The 16,696-nt window shown below is 42.8% G+C and overlaps 1 protein-coding gene across 2 annotated transcripts in view; it reads left to right on the top strand.

The window, feature by feature from the left end:
- Positions 1-2,088: 2,088 nt before the first annotated feature.
- TEX2 (testis expressed 2) overlaps positions 2,089-16,696 on the top strand; it is an 86,913-nt gene continuing 72,305 nt past the window's right edge. For both annotated transcript variants that reach the window (XM_088468582.1, XM_088468581.1), the window contains exon 1: positions 2,089-2,217. The gene's annotated coding sequence lies outside the window, so the exon portion shown is untranslated. The remainder of the gene's footprint in view (positions 2,218-16,696) is intronic.

The raw sequence follows: 16,696 nt of genomic DNA, 5'->3' as shown, positions 1-16,696 counted from the left end.
TGACTGTCAATCACTTTGTGAATAAATCCACTCTGCGACCACCATTGCCAGACCATTGCGGCACCTGCGCAGTGCGACTCCTATGCATGCGCAGTAGAAAAAACATCGGACATTTGCGAAAACATCGCATTGCGTCCATTTCTGAATCAGGGCCATTGTCTTAATTTTGAACTCTGCAGTAATTGTCTGCTAATGAACTTAGGTCCTGATTCAGGGAAGGATAATAATGTGATCGCAGGTGCGATCTTGTACACAACATAGCTACAAATATATGCTAATGTTTGCAAAGATCACCCGAGCATAAAGACGCCTTCTTCTCTGCGTGCAACGACACATAGCTGCGCAAATATCGGTAACATCGTTGCCTATCTTGTCCAGCCTTAGGAGCTTATCTGACACTCTGTGGCTAATTTATGCAGGCCCACGTAATGGCGTTCAAACGGGCAGACACGCCTGGGTTTTTCAGACCATCCCCCTGTCACCCCCCCAAACGCTAACAACCTGTCACTTACTCTGCAATGGATTCCAAAGTGCTGGGGCTCTGGAATCTGTGCTAGGTGGAAGGATCAGGTTGGGGTAGAGAAGATTATTTGGGGGTCTGTATTCTCTTCTGGATAGAGGGGGTCTGTTGTGGTCTGCATTTGGTTCTAGGTAGATGGGATGAGGTGGGAGTCTGTATTCTGTTCTCAGTAGAGTAAATCACACTAAGGTCTATATACTATACTGTAGGGGAGCCTTTTGGGTATGTATCCAGTATTGGGTGTACGGGATCATATGTGAATCTATATTCTGTTCTTGGTGGAGAGCATCAGGTTTGTGATCTGTATTCTGAACAGACAGGGCAGTATCAGTGGAGGAAATCAGACTGGACATTCTGCACTAAGTGAGGGGGAGCAGGTTCCGACTGTGGGCCTGATTCAGAGCCGGATGCTATTTGCGCTCGCTCGTTCAGAAAAAGTGTTAATTATACACACCCTTAAAACGCCCGTTTTGACCTTTTGGCACGCCTGCGTTCGGATCACCATTCCCCGTTTTCAAGCACCTTCCCCTGTTACCACCCACAAACGCCTCATCCTGTCACTCAAATTAGCAGGCACTCGCTATTTTGCGAGCGCTTGATTTCCGACTGCAATGACTGGTTGGCGCATGCACATTACTACCCATACGCATGCGCAGATGTGCGAACATTGCTCGGAGCAAACGAGCGGCCGCTTACGAGCGGCTCTGAATCAGGCCCTGTATTCTGTTCTGGGTAGAGGGGAATGGGTTGTATTATTTACTGAGTGGAGGGGATCAGTTTGAGATCTGTATTCTGTTTAGGGTTCATGGAATTAGGTTGGTTCTGGAAAAAGTGGGATTGTATTCTGTGCGCAGTGGAAGGGATCAACTCGATGGTCTGTATTCTTTTCTGAGTATAGGGCTTTCCGGTAGGGTATATGTATTACGTTCTTGGTGGGGGGATCCGGTTGAGCTCTGTATTCATTCTATGCAGAGGGGATAAGGTTGGTTGTCTGTATTCTGTACTTAATGGAGGGGATCCGGTCTGTATTCTTTTTAGAGTAGAGGGGAAAAGGTTGTGTATGTGTATTCTGTTCTGTATGGATAGTGTCAGGATCATATGTCTCTATCCTGTTGTGTATAGAGGGGATTTAGGTTGGGGTCTGTATTCTGTACTCAGTGGAGGTAATGACTCTGCACTGTGTGAGAGGGAGCAGAATAGGGGGTCTGTAGAGTGTTATGGGCAGATGGGATCAGGTTTAGTGTCTATTTTTTTCTGAATAGAGGGCATCAAGTTTGGGAGTGGGGGGGAGGTCTCCATCCTGAAGTTTAGATGGGATTAGGACTAGGTTAAGGTATGTGTCTGGGTGGAAAGGATCATTTATTCAGAAGAAATTGCCTCCATCCTTTCTCCATCATAAGAAATCGTAGCACACTAGTCTCTGCAGTCTGCAGCTATCACTCACATCCTGGCCCTTAGTGAAAGGAAGGAAAGGATACAGAAGCACTCTGCATCTTAGCCAATCAACGCCGTGCACGGTGAGAGCGAGGCGCGGCACGCAAGCACGGTCTCCTGCAGGCTGAGTAATCAGGCACCGAGGAGACGGATCGGCCGATCGGAGAGAGATTGGCTATGACTGCTGCTTGTTAGGCGGCCCTTGGCAGAGACCGGAGACACCGGCGGGGCTGCTGGCGGCGGGGACATGAGAAACGGAGGCGGTAAGTTACATCCCGATACACATACTCACGGGCAGACAACCCAATAGCACGTTCTAGAGGTGTCACCCTATGCTGTGCATTGTCTTCCCCTGTGTCCTAGAGGTCCACACAGGTCCTGTCCTATCTGCTCTGGCATCACATGTTGTAGTCAGTCTGTTGTCATGTTACACGTATGTTATTACATGTTTCTGAGTGGCTGAGACGCTGCATGTGTTATAGTTGGGGCCTTATATATGTCATGTTTCTGTGTGATACATACTTTACTTGTATCATGGCCAGGCTCTTATATTCTAATGTTTCATGTCAGTGTCATAGTTCGGATATTCCTTGTGTCTGTGTGTTGTAGAAGCTGTCACCCTCTTCTGGTAACCTGCCTGCATGTTCTTCCCCCAAATGCATCACACACATCCAACATATGAAATGTGACAGTGTTGACATTTTGCATTGTGTATGTGTACCAGGTAACATGCCAGGAATAACTCAGGGGACAGGCACTGATATTTGTTGATCGCTTTTATTGATATTTCAGCCCTGCTAAGGTGTAATATGTTAGCCGATGTGCGTGATATTTATCATTTGAATAGATTCTGCCTTTACACACAAATATATATCCAGGAAGGCGGCACTCAGAGACTTGAAATGTAGAAAAACTCCAGTTTTATTGATCGACGTTTCGGAGGACATACCACCTTTCTCAAGACACTGACATATGTACGTCTTCCGAAACGTTGATCAATAAAACTGGAGTTTTTGTACATTTCAAGTCTCTTGAGTGCCGCCTTCCTGGATCTGTATTTGGGACACGCTGATGTTACCCTATAGGAGGGCACCAGAGCCATTTATGAGTATGTATAGCCTGTGGAGTGCCGGTCTGTGGACTAATATATATATATATATATATATATATATTTCCAGCCATTCAACTGCTTTTTGCTTCCCCACTTCTCTACTGTATCTGTTTGGTGCTGTATGGCTCTCTGGGAGGCTGAAAGTCTATAAAAGAAGCCAAGACCTGGACAACCTATGGCTCTCCAGCTGTTGTGAAACTACAAGTCCCAGCATACCATCCCACCACTCAGCTGGTAAAACATGTTGGGACTTGTATTTTCACAACAGCTGGAGTACCACAGTTTGGTCAGGCCTATATGCTGCCTCAGAGCAGCAGTCCTGAACGAGACGTAGTGCAGATTGCCACTACACATGCATATTGATTATTATTAAAAATTATGTTAATATTGATATTTTTTTAATCTGTATAAATTCCTATATGCCATTCCCATATGCATTTGGAATATTGATAAGGGATCTTCGTTTGGTGATCCCTAGAATAACTCTTGCCAATGTGCTGATATATCTCTGGGTTCAGTCACCCTCTCTGTCATCAGTGGTGTCCAAGGGGGGTAACTGAGCTGCCCTAAGTGTTGTGTTGAACATACACCTATATAACAACAGGAGTTATACACCAATCAGCAATACCATCAAAACAACTGATCAGTGAAGTGAATAACACTGATTAATATGTTACAATGGCATCTGTCTAGGGCAGGGATGGGGAACCTCAGGCCTGGGGGGCGTATAAGGCACCCGGAATCATTTGGTCTGGCCCACTGAGCTTTTTTTTGCTAGCCTGGATAGCAGGGTGTCTATAATGGCACCTTGCAGCCAGAATCTATGCAGCAGTGCCGCCTGGAGCGTCCTTAGGATGCTTGAGATGGTCACACCGCTGCCCTTACAGCTCCCCGGAGCATCCTCCGGATGCTCCAGGCATTGCTATAATCACTGGCAATTATGTCCCCGCCCCGTGTGGCGTCGCACTGAGGGGGCATGGCCTGCACCAGGCCTGCAAATAATGTTACATATATCACAATGGCCCTCGGCAGAAAAAAGGTTCCCCAACCCTGGTCTAGGGGATTTCTATACTAGACAGCAAGTGAAAATTCAGTTCTTGAAGATGATGTGTTGGAAGCAAGACAAATGGGCAAGCATAAGGATTTGATTGACTTTGAGAAGGGCCAAATTGTGATGGCTAGACGACCGGATCAGAGAATCTCCATAACGGCAGTGTTCAAGGTATGCAGTGGTTAGTTACTACCAAGGATGGACAACCAGTGAACCAGCGCCAAGACTCATTGATTCACGTGGGGAGCGAAGGCTAACCCGTCTGATCATATACCACAGAAGAGCTGCTGTTGCAGATATTGCAGAAAAAGTCTATGTTGGCTTTGATAGAAAGGTGTCAGAACACACAGTGCATTGCAGCTTGCTGCGTAGCCGCAGACCGGCCAGTGTGCCAATGCTGATGCCTATCAACCACACACAAGCACCTACAATGGGCACATGTGTGTCAGAACAGGACCATGTAGCAATGTAAGAAGGTGGCCTGGTCTGATGAATCACATTTCTTTTACACTGTGTGTACGGCCAGGTGTGTGTGCATCGTTTGCCTGGGGAAGAGATGGCACTAAGATGCACTGTGGGAAGAAGACAATCGCGGAGGCAGTGCTCTGGGCAATGTCCTGCTGGGAAACCCTGGGTCCTGGCATTCATGGGGATATTACTTTGACACCGCCTACCTAAACATTGTTGCAGACCAAGTACACCCCTTCATGACAACGTTATTCCCTGATGGCAGTGGCATCTTTCGGCGGGATGTGTGCCCTGCTGAACTGCAAAACTTGTTCAGGAATGAGTTTAGGAACATGACAAAGAGTTCAAGGTGTTGACTCTAAATTCCACAGATCTCAATTCGATCAAGCATCTGTGGGATGTGTTGGGAAAACAAGTTTGAGGAGTTAAAGGATTTGCTGGTAACGTCTTGGTGCCAGATACCACAGGACACCTTCAGATGTCTTATGGAGTCCATGACTCGATGGCTCAGAGCTGTTTTGGCAGCACAAGGGGTACCTACACAATATTAGGCAGGTGGTTTTAATGTTATGGCTGATGGGTGTATATGCAACAGATCATGCTGTTTGCCGGCCACGCCAGGCTTGCATGCTGGGTGCCCTGGGCCAGGATGCTTATGCTTGCAATACACCAAAGAGGGTCACTCCCAATAATTGTAATTTATGTATGTACTCATTTTTATTTTACCCACTTCCGTACATGAGTCACTATAAGGAGCACTTATTACTGTACTGTCATATTAAATAAACACGATCAGGAGAATTACTAATTAGCTTTCAATGCTTCATGGGATTGCTACTGGCATTTCCAAATGAACTTCAATCATTTGGCTTTTAAAGTCATTTAACCTGAGATGTTATCCTACACGTAACAGACTTCCTGTTCGTAATCCCATTGAAGGACACTACAGCCTGCCTGTCCCCAGCCTAACATGGATTGTAACAGACAGCAATAGCTTGTACTAAGCTGCACATCAAATAACATTTATTTTTTTACTTAAACTTCTTTATTGAAGCAGTTCCAAATGAAAAAGTACATACATGAGTAGAAATAAATACTGTCAGCAGCAATATTTTACTCATAAGGAAACTATTTACATTTTTAAGATTTGAAGATCTGTCACAGTATGTCAACGTTTACATGTATTTCCGGGAATGGTACTTACTGTACATTCTATTTTAGGGTTAGTGGCCTTTACCTAACATGCCATTGAAACTGAACTGTTATGTTGGGTACACACTGGCCGATCAATTGATTGGCCAATATATCTGCTGGCCGTCGGCCAGTGTGTACAGGCGATATGTCTGTGAACCGCGTCATTCACAGACACATCGTATTGGCTGTGCTGCACAGGTATGTACCCACCTTTACGTATACCCTGTCACTGAGATTAGACTGCAACGTGCAGTGTTGCAGACAGTGCCTAACCCTCCCCCTAGTGCCTAACTCTAACCATCTCCCCAACCCCACTACTTTCCTTCAGGATGTCGGTGTCAGTATTCTTAGCGCTGGCATCCCCTGTGTTGGGATACTGAACGTATCCTCATTGCGATATTTGTACAGTAAATTCTCATTTATCTTTACACCAATAACTCATTATGGGAATGTTGCTTTAAATGCAGAGTTTGCTTTATACTAGATTGTAAGAATTCATCAATAGCTGATTAATTAACTAAGTGTATGATATAATCAGTAGCAATATAGTGTAAATGTAAAAATTTTTCCCATTATTTAAAGTTCTGGTGAGGAGAAACCTATCTGACTAAATTACACTAATGCTGGATACACACTGGCCGATATGTTGGCCGATCAATTGATCGGCCAATATATCTGCTGGCCATCGGCCAGTGTGTACAGACGATCTGTCTGTGAACCGCGTCGTTCAGACATAATCGCATTGGCTGTGCTGCACAGTCGATGGAAAGATGTCTGCAGACCGCCCGCACACACACAGAGGCAGCATTAGACTTTGATAGCCCTGTGTTATTACCCAGCCATTGTCTGATAAATATACTGCTGCAGCCGCTGGGTGGGATGAATGGTCTTTGTGGTAATTACAAAGTACATGTGTTTTCTAAAGCTGATTAAATCTCAAACCAAACATGTATAACCAGATAAGGCAGCTTGTTTTCTATGGTGTGTAGCCCAAACTCCTCAGTGGGCTGTAATATTCTTATAATTCACACCAGTGGTATATTATCCATTATATACTATGCAACTTGTATTCAAGGTCTATCAACGACTTGGAAAATGTTTCTCATGAATGAGCCTTTACTTCTCTCAGTTGGGGCTCTTACATCATAAACAGAATTTGAATCATAAATATATATGGCCATTTGCACTGGTCAGAGTCACTAGTCGCTATAGTGTGTTATGTAAGGGCCAAAGTCCACTGCAGATTAAATCATACTGGGATTTAACCATTTGTGGTGCCAGAGAGATTTACCCATAATGCATCATTCTGCCAGAGATTAGACTTCACCCCTGTGATAACACAAATATATGAGAGCCACATGATCTTGCTGCTGGTTAAACAACACGCGTTATAATCAAACATCTTATCCAGGCATGTGGCAGGTACTTTCAGGCATATGACGGTGGTTGGTGAAGGTATGTATCTGGGTCTACACATTATCATAGGCTATTATTTTGTACTTTACAGTTCTAAATACAATAAGATATGTCATATATATATATAGTTGAAAAATGTGTTGTTACTGAGCATTAACCATCATTGTTACAGAAGTGTGCTCCTTGTAGTATGTACAGTATGTTAGGTATTATTTTTTGTACAGTATATCCTGTTACGTTTTAATAAAGGCATATTGTAGAAACTAATAATGATGTAATTCTAGGTCCATAATTTGCTGACATTTTTATGTTTATTATAAACAGAGCTGGGTGATCGGTTATCTCAGAACCGTATTCTGCTGTAACAATACTGCTGCCTAATATTTAGGGAAAGATACTCCACTACCTATCCCTGGCTGCATTTATTGTCCAACTGGTTCCTAATCCTGTTTGCTTTACTAAATCTACTGTCACAGATCAGAATTGCCAACATCGAGGCTTTATAAAGATGTTACATTCTATATTTATAATCACTTTATACAAATAAACCAAACCTTTTTCTTTGCTATTAGATTTCCCTGTTTCAGATTGGGGAAAACCTGATTATATAACTTGACAGTGAAACTCCAGATTATAAAAATAATGGTAGATGGTTATCTGTTCTGACTTTTTATGACTGAGAGAAATTCAGCAGACATTCTAGTAGTGTAAAAGAAAGATGACCCCTTACACTGCATGTAAGTAAGAGGGAGGAAACAAGTTCAGCAGACATTCTAGTAGTGTAAAAGAAAGATGAGCCCTTACACTGCATGTAAGTAAGAGGGAGGAAACAAGTTCAGCAGACATTCTAGTAGTGTAAAAGAAAGATGACCCCTTACACTGCATGTAAGTAAGAGGGAGGAAACAAGATCAGCAGACATTCTAGTAGTGTAAAAGAAAGATGACCCCTTACACTGCATGTAAGTAAGAGGGAGGAAACAAGTTCAGCAGACATTCTAGTAGTGTAAAAGAAAGATGACCCCTTACACTGCATGTAAGTAAGAGGGAGGAAACAAGTTCAGCAGACATTCTAGTAGTGTAAAAGAAAGATGACCCCTTACACTGCATGTAAGTAAGAGGGAGGAAACAAGTTCAGCAGACATTCTAGTAGTGTAAAAGAAAGATGAGCCCTTACACTGCATGTAAGTAAGGGTGGAAACTAGTTCAGCAGACATTCTAGTAGTGTAAAAGAAAGATGAGCCCTTACACTGCATGTAAGTAAGAGGGAGGAAACAAGTTCAGCAGACATTCTAGTAGTGTAAAAGAAAGATGAGCCCTTACACTGCATGTAAGTAAGAGGGAGGAAACAAGATCAGCAGACATTCTAGTAGTGTAAAAGAAAGATGACCCCTTACACTGCATGTAAGTAAGAGGGAGGAAACAAGTTCAGCAGACATTCTAGTAGTGTAATGGTGCATACACACGGTCAGATATGTCAGATGAACGATATGACCAACGATTTGAAGGATTTTAGACTGTATTAAAATGAATGGAATCGTCCAAATCTGACTGCAAACACATCAGATGTCAGATATTGTTATCTGACAAGCGGGAACGCGCATCTTTCATCGTTGCAGGGACGAATGTCAGATTTTCTTTCAGATATGAACGATTTTTAAAATCGTTATCGTTCAGATCTGACAGAAAATCTGACCGTGTGTATGCACCATAAAAGAAAGATGACCCCTTACACTGCATGTAAATAAGAGGGAGGAGACGCATTCAGCAGACATTCTAGTAGTTTTATTTAGTTGTAGAGTACATATGTTTACTCATATAATCAGTAGTTGCTTGCTAAACTATGGGCCTGATTCAGCAGCCGACGCAAATGCAATAAAAACTGCAACGCTAACGGATCGCAGTTGCTAAAATATGCTACTGCTTCCAAAGCTTACCCAAGCATAGGGACGCCCACTGCTGCCTTCTCACATCCGTACAACGACGTGCAACAGCGTAAACATCGGTAACATCGACGCACAGCAGGCAGCCATGCTTCATATGCAGCAGGTCTGACCAGCCGCAGACTATGCAGCTCTCCTGACACGCAGTGCGCTCTCGTGCTGCTAAAGGGTTAGCAGTGCCTAATTTATGCATGCCCATGAATCGGTGTGTAAATGGTCAGACACGTCTGCGTTTACCTAACTACCTCCTCCAAACACTGACCACAAGACACTCACTTTGCGAATGTGTCTTCTGTGCATACGTAATTGCAATGCACGTGTGCAGTGCGACTTGCATGCACAATGGCAAGTAATCGCTCAAACTGCGTAAACATCGGCATTGCGTCCGATGCTGAATCAGGCCCTATGTCCCTGTTCTGAGAGAGTCCATCCCACATATCAAGATTCTGACTTGTGTCACTGTTTCCTCTAGGAGCATTGCACTGTATGCTACAGCACAATATAAAACACTGTACTACTCAGACTCCTTCTGTTGTGTCAGTGAGTAACTAACATACAGAGCTGTATACACAGTATTATATTGTGACATGCTGCACTCAGTGTACACAAGTGTTTGCACAGCTTATAGCTGCGACAGTCACATTACCCGGCACAGGGTGGAGGCGTCATTCCTCTCAGCCTTCATTAAGCACAATTTATGTTGGCAATTGTTGACCCTCAATCCACCATCCAGCACATTAAATTGCTTGTCTCAGATTAATGCCAACAAAAGCCGTGTTTCTAACCAGAATTGCAATGACTACTTCTGGGTCGTGTGATTACTCATAACAAGAAAAACTCTAGACTGCTGCTTCTAAAAGAGGATTATTATTATTTATTATATGTGAAATAGCTCTTTGTAACATTTGTATTGTGCTGAAACCAATTTTCTTGTGTACTCTACTTTTTGACTCTGGTAGTGTCCTGCTGTTGTCTGAAAAGCTGATGACACACTACTCTCCTCTACACCATGTCTGAGTAACAGAGGATTTATATTATTTCCCTGTATTGATTGTAAGCTTAGTGGTAAAGGAGGTCATAGAGCAAAGCTGCAGATGGCTTCAGCACCAGGATAGTGCTTTCTGACGGAGATGACCACGATAGAAACATTCATTCTTCTGTTTGGCAGATAGTACGTATGATTTATCAAAAATGTATTCATTCTATATATTGCACTCTGTACGTGCAGAGCAGATTTTTTATATAATGAATTTTAAAAAAGCACCTGTCTCATTGACAAGCCCAGTATTTCTGTCTGTATAGAATGCAGAACATTTATTTCATTTCTCCTTCTCCTCCATTATACTCTCCTTAATGTAGTGTTCACTCTAGGTGCAGAGTGCTGACCAGTGAGGAGGGCATATTTTAATTTTTAAAGGAAATATTTTTAGACTTAATGAATCGCTACAGCCGCTGTAGCGATACGTTACGTCTAAAATTTTGCCCGTCAAAATTAACTATGCCCTCCTCACTGGTCAGCACCCTGCATGATCACTATTAATATCCGTGACATTTATTCAAAATGAGGGGAAGAACATGGATTCCAAATTCTATTAGTGTAAAAAAAAAAAAAAACCCTGGCCCCTTGACAATGTATACAGATGAGAACCCGGAAACCGACTCACCAGACATTCTAGTACCTCTGTAAAAAGATTGCTTCTGACATCAAATGATTTAGAGGAGACAGATTCATCAGACATACTTGTGGTATAAAAGTATTGATGGCTCATGAAATTGTGAATGGAGGAGACAGATTCAGAAGTCATTTTAGTAGTGTAAAATGACAGATGACCCCCTGACATTGTGTTTAAATGAGGGAAGAGACCTGTTTTGGTGGCAGTGTAAAAAGAAAGATGACCTCCCCCTGATTATGTATGTAAATAAGATGGTGGGGACAGATTCAGGAAACATTTTAATAGTGTAAAAAAGAAAGACGTGTGCCATGGCAAGTGGGTTTTGCGAGGGAAACAGATTATTACATATGGTTCATTTGTTCTCTGTCCACATTAATTCATTATCTATGTTTAGTTATGTTTTATGATGGACATGTCATAATTACCTTGCAGCATTCAGCTGTAGTTGAAGGAGCTGCAGGAAGTGGCAAAGTCCTGTATGTACTGAATGAAATTGAGTAACCTCTGCCCTGGCTTGCACACTGCAGTCCACAGGTGGTATCCTCCTGGGGAAGAGGGTGCCGATGCCCGGCTACATTTTTCAGCAACTTAATATATTGTGAAGGAGAGACATGATTGGTTAGCTATAGTTGGAGGGCTGTAATGTTAATAATTATTTATTTATTTTTATTTTTTGTAGCTTTGATCATCAGTACAAAAGCTCCCACCCCAGTGTCTGAGCAGTTCCAAAGTTGTGGACTTGCTGATAACACAGGCCTGAAATATACTGATATTCTAGTATGGGATGATCCCCACAACAGTCATTCCACAAAAGTGGTGTGTCTGAGGCAAGTTAGAAAATGCATATTAGAGAAGGATGTTTATAATCACAGTATGTTACATTTTTTCCAGTAATTGTATTGGACATCTTGTCTTTTAACAATGAATATTATTAATGCTGGGCATACACGGCAAGATAAAATGTCTGTCAGACCGACAGACATTTTATCTGGCCGGCTGCCAGCCGCAGATGTCCGCAGCATACACTGTGAGAGAAATCTCACAGTGTATAGCCCGACATCTACGCTCCGCCCCCGGGGGAGGAGACATTTCCCTGTTCCTTCCATAGGAAGGAACACAGGAAATGTCTGTCTGTCGGCCGCGCTGGGCATACACTGCCCGATGCGGCCGACAGTTACCGGGTAAATATCGCATCGGACAGGCATGCTGGACAATCCAGCATGCCCGACCGAGGAATATTTAACCCTCGGTCGCCCCCCCCCCCCACGCTACAATTATCGCGGCGATCCGCCGATATCGGGCGGATCGTCCCGATAATTGCAGCATGTATGGCCAGCATTAGTAATGCTATCCTCTGAAATATTGTCTAACGGGTATATTTAAGGTTGATTTTAATTGATTTTAAATTTAAAATCAATGAAAATCAATCAACATCGATGTTGACTTCCTGGAGCTAAATCACACATTTTAACACTTGAAAAAACAAATCAAAAATTGTCTGTTAGTAAATGTGTGATTTAGCCCCAGAAAGTCAACATTGATGTTAATCAATTTGAAAGTGAACTTTAGTAAATATACCCCTAAAAATCTCATACACCGCTGTGACTATTAGTCCAAGTACACAGACGATATATTGTTCCAACGCAGATTGGAACGATATATCATCCATATCGTTCAGTGTGTAACCTCAATCACGCGTCGTCAGCGACGCCGTCCCATCTGATGCGCTGCACTTCAGATGGGACGAGGTCACTGACGACGGCATGCGTGTGAATGTGGGATGGAAGAGTATATCGCGCGGCCGTATACCCAATATATGCTTCCATCCGGCGTCAGGTCGGCTGGGATACACGTCGTTCTGATGTGTACCCTGCACTCTAATCTGCATTGCTACAGAATTTCTTTATGCTAAATTGTGCTGTTTTATCATGTTAGGTTCCAATTCTTGCTTTCTCCTGAAACAAGTGGTGTGACAGGTAACTTATCTGACTAGCATCTCTTCCTCAATGTGATATGATGTGTCACTGTCCAAGAATAACCATCCGGCTTACCTCTGTAAGAACTGAATTTTATGTAGTCTTATCCTTTGCTGGTTGGAAGCCGCCATGATAAAGTGTAGTTCTGTTTTTTTTGGCCAGGCATTTTATATGTAAGCTATCTTTATTGATCTATCTCTGTACCTCTGGGAATTCTTTATAATGGAGAAAAGAGGAATGCATTGAGAAATGCGATATTGCGCGCACGGAAATGGAATACCAATAAAATGTAACTCTGCTAGTACACGGTTGACCTCGCCCAGCACATGTCTGTCTCCAGCGCTGCTGGGAATGGGGGAGAGCGGCGTTATTTTCCTCCAAATTAACTCCTTCCTATGACGCAGGACACTTCTGTCTGTTTCATTAATTATTCATACTGCTGAGAGAGAGAGCATTCAAGCTGGGTCAGAAATCTGAACGCTTCTAATGTGTTTCTCGCTGTACATCTCAGATCCAGGGTGATGCTTTGCCTCTCATAGAATTACGAAGGTGTAGATCAGTGCTTCTTCCTAGGTGGAAATTCTATTCATATTGTGCGAGTAGCTGGGAGAGGTTCCTCATTTCTAAAGCTAGGTTCCCACTATACAATTATTGGGCCGATTAGACAATGATCAGCCTGTTTTCTCATGTAGTGTGTAGGCACGAGCGGTTTGGCCAAACGCCAATAAAACAGCGAAAGTTGGTCAGAAGCGCTCAGCTTTGATTATCGAATCGGTCAGACTGGCCAGAAGATATTGTCCAAAAGGTCCCGAAATCGTACTGTGTGTGGGCATACACCATAATCTAAACATATTTACTACAATTTTTCATGTTTACCTCATCATCCTTGTGGGCGGACATATGCAAATTTACAATCCGCGTGCCAGAAAATCAACACGTTTTTAAAATAAGTGTGCACCGTCCATACTGCTTGCTTCCACTTGCAGAATAATCGTTCTGATTGTCAGTTCTACAGAAAAATCGCATTGTGTGTACCTAGCTTTAGTATTGCTTCTATATGGATAAACATTCAGAAGAACGTTTGGGAATAAACTATTTATAGTGCTTGTATAACTAATATGAAGAGTCTTGCTGCTTATCTTCATACAGAATAGGTAGCAGGCAAATAGTCCTGAACACTGGGAAATGTTACTTACATAACATTGCTAAGCATTTGTGAACAAAGCTTCACTCAGAAATGGGGGTGCCAGTGTTTGTTGGGCATATACATTCATATTTGACAAAATAATGTGTGCCACTTCATTAGGTAGAAATCGCTTAAATCAAAGTGACACATCTGAGACACTGATTATAATGAAGGTAAATGTAGTTTTAGGTGGAGTTGAAAGAGGCACAGATGACAGGGCCCGCAGTGAACACTGATGGTTGGAATAGTACAGTGTTTTCCCATACTACTTTTGAATTTTTTTTTTAAACCACTTCCCTCCCCCAGCTTATGCCACGTGTGCCTTGTCTGCTGGTCCTTCCCCTGGCTCATGCCTAATGCGCTGCAGGTGTTCAGTAAACATCATCTTAGCTCTTCACTGTGACTTGGGATTTAACCAGTCCAACCTGTTCTGACATAGAGGAAATTTAGGAGTGATCTGGGGAGCTGGTCTCCTCCACACCGCCCGTTGTTTTCCCACTATCACATGTTCCTGCTCACATATACTGCCTGTCCTCAGTCAGCCCCAAAGCTCTCTCTGATTTACTAAATCTGAAGAGCAATCAGTCATTTTCCTATTTCCATTTCTTTTTCTTTCATAGACATATTTTCATTCTCTGTTATTGTAGTGAGATAGAGGGCACAGGTTTATTTCTGGTTAGATTAGCACCTGTGCCTGCCTTAGAATGATATCTATAGGACAGTGCTATTGTAGGAAGCAGGTGACGCTGATATGTAGTGGCCAAATAGAATCACTGGGCAGGGGAAGTGTGCTGGTATTTCTAAGATTTAGGGGTTTTGCAACCGGTCACCAAGCAGACGACTGTCACGGGCTCTGTTCTGTGTACACAAATGATGAAATCTGGATGGCTTGTCCATATACTGAGAGAGCTCTGTTACATAGAAACCTTAAACCCACATAAAGAAGAGCAGAGACGGCCTGTCTGTTTATGTAAGGGTGTGATTGGTATCGTCTAGTGTGGTATTAACTTGGACAACCTTATATAAAAGAGCTGCTAATAGTAACTATTTACAAGTTATGTAAAAGTATCCATACGATGACAGATCTGCAGACGTGAGATATTGTGGGTACAGCCATTGTTCTCTTGTGTTCACCCACATCCCATCTAGAATGTAAGCTCTTGTGAGCTGGGCCCTCTTCCCATGTTTTCTCTACATAATTATGCAATCTGCATATAGTAATTGTGTATGTATGTAAATTTGTGATCTAGTCTGTATTTTTACATATGCTACACAGTGTTTCCCTTTCCCAATGGCATCCTTTGTGGTGTCTTATAAATAAAAGATAATAATAATAATATTAGCCATATCATATAGCAAACATTGCTCTCTCCTTTCCCACCATCACAGATTTGGTAAACATCTCTTCCTTTTAGGTGGTCTTCTAATACTATTAGAGCTTGTTCACACACGTGCTCTGGGAATATGGTTAGAAACATATGCACGTTATTCACGTGTTGATAACCTGTTTTCCAAGAACTTTTTATGTACTTTGCTATTACCAACACAAATGATTGCACTTGTTACACTCACCAATTTATGCCAAGTAAGTCATGTCTGGTTCTAAAATCTTAATTGCAGCATTAACATGTTACATTGTAGTGGGAACTGCACCACTGAACTCTTATTTCTATGTTCATGTGTTTGTTAACGTGTGAAGAGCTCAAAAAAATAATTTTGGTGTGAGCAATCCCTTGCATGTGAATGTTATTGGTAGCTACTTAAAAACAGGGGTGTATCTACCCATTGGCCAGGATGGCACTCACCAGGTGCGCCGGCCGAGGGAGAGGCGCCACCCAGCCGTGTTACCAGCGGCCAGGGAGTAAAATGACAGCAACCACCAGCTGATCATCAGGGAACGCCTGAACCCGCTACCCCCTCCTCCCCTCTCCTCTGTGCAGTCCCGAAGTACCGAGTAACTGGCTGTTGCGGTGTCTATGGCTACAGAGATGCACGTTAACGTGCTGACATCCGGACGTCGGGAATGGGTGGAGTAACTGTGTGCAGGCGGCAGCAAGAGCGTTACTCGTGGGGACATCACACAGCGCAGGTTACTGGGTGGTGTTGTCACTAATGTCTGAACGGCTGATACGAAATCATAGTGAGTCTATGCAGGTGTACTCTGGCATGCTGGCCGTTCTGGGTAATGCAGCTTATGTGCCTGAGCTGCACCACTCCAGAGCAGATGAGCCCGTTTGAGGGCATTTGAAAATATTGGGCCTGATCCTGAATTCGACTGAAAGAAGCAAAAAAAAAGTTAGTGATTTTATTATTATATCCTTTTTTTTTTTAATCTTTTTTTTTATATTAAAGTAATCTTTAGTTTAATTTTTTTGTGTTTCCAAAAATATGGGGCATGGGGGGTACTATTCCCTTACATTGCCAGGGGTGCTCAGACCCCTAGATACACCCCTGCTTAAAAACAAAAAATAAAATTAGATTTTACATTGCCACTCCCACTCCCGATGCTGTTGATGTTCTCTGCCATCCAGCTTTTACTGTGTTGTGCTATAGAATTGTATCTACTACCTCTAAGTGTTTGTCAAGTCTTCAGTGATGTTTCATAATTGAGTTTGTTTGAAAAGAATTGTTATTGTGACCAACATATCAAGCATGTTATTACCATACACCGATCAGCCATAACATGAAAGCCACCTGCCTAATATTGTGCAGGTCCCCACCCTTATG

The sequence above is a fragment of the Taudactylus pleione genome, unplaced genomic scaffold (genome assembly GCF_031769625.1).
Source record: "Taudactylus pleione unplaced genomic scaffold, aTauple2 ptg000012l, whole genome shotgun sequence".
NCBI lineage: Eukaryota > Metazoa > Chordata > Amphibia > Anura > Myobatrachidae > Taudactylus > Taudactylus pleione.
The sequence above is the reverse complement of the archived record's forward strand: the minus strand, read 5'-3'. Positions and strand labels throughout refer to the sequence as shown.